Source organism: Phalaenopsis equestris, unplaced genomic scaffold (assembly GCF_001263595.1).
Source record: "Phalaenopsis equestris unplaced genomic scaffold, ASM126359v1 Scaffold000779, whole genome shotgun sequence".
Taxonomy (NCBI): Eukaryota; Viridiplantae; Streptophyta; class Magnoliopsida; order Asparagales; family Orchidaceae; genus Phalaenopsis; species Phalaenopsis equestris.
The window spans coordinates 38-1,157 of record NW_018165219.1 but is presented as its reverse complement, the minus strand read 5'-3'; positions in this window follow the sequence as shown (position 1 = coordinate 1,157).

Genomic DNA, 1,120 nt, shown 5'->3' with positions numbered 1-1,120 from the left:
TACTTTTCCTTTCTTTCAGGATTTCTCCAAGATTTTTGTGGATTCTTTTTCTTTTCTTTTACTTGAGTCTTTTCTCGTTGATTTTCTCGAGTTTTCCGTCATGAGTTGTTACACTTTTTTCGGATTTTCTGGACGACGTTTCATCAGACTTCGCTTTTTGTGATGCATTTAGACTTGCTATACTTAAGGAACAGCAGATCCCACGGGCGTACAGGTTTGCTTTACATTTTACAGCGCTTCATTTTTCCTGTTTCTACCTGCCACTGTTCTTTCTATAAAGCATGTTATACTATTTATGTTTCTGTCTGCTAATGTTCTTCCTGTATAGCATGTTATATTATTCCTTTTTTTTTACATGCTACTGTTCTTGTTATACAGCACGATATATTATTCCTGTTTCTACCTGTTACTGTTCTTCCTATACAGCATGATATATTATTCCAGTTTTCTACTTGCTATTGTTCTTTATATACATGTTATACTATCCTTGTTTTTACCTGCTATTGTTCTACATGCACCCTACTGTTTGTCCTGTACTGCATATTTTATATTATATAGCTTTAAGCATGCCTTCTTTTATATAGGACATTTAGAAGACTATAACTATATGGTCGTTTGATTTGACATCGTAACTGGACACCCTAAAAAACTTAAACTCGTCACGGCAAGGAGCTTGGAGCGAATATCGTGGGCAGCACGACGAGGAACAACTTCAAGATGAATCTGCAGCAGCAAAACACATTCACATCACCTATCACCTTCTTTAGTTTAAATAACAACCATAAGTCCTAACGCTTTAGGATTCCGAGGTTACCGTGCGGTACAGTGTAAATCCTTCTATCTTTTTAGGCTATTTGCACAGTCCTATATTGTGCAAACATAAGTCCTAAGTCCTAAATAATTTGCAGAATTGAAATATCAAATTATATCACTTCAAAGACATAAAACCAAACATTAGGATAGTTGGGACATCTCTGGGGTTTCTCCTGGATCTGTGATATCTCATATTTTTATTCTCTTTGAATTCCTTAAATAATTGTTCCTATTTTGAGTCATTCCCATTTGATTTTTCTATGTCCAACCGTGAAAACCTAAGCTTTGAAATCTTGAAAACAAAACC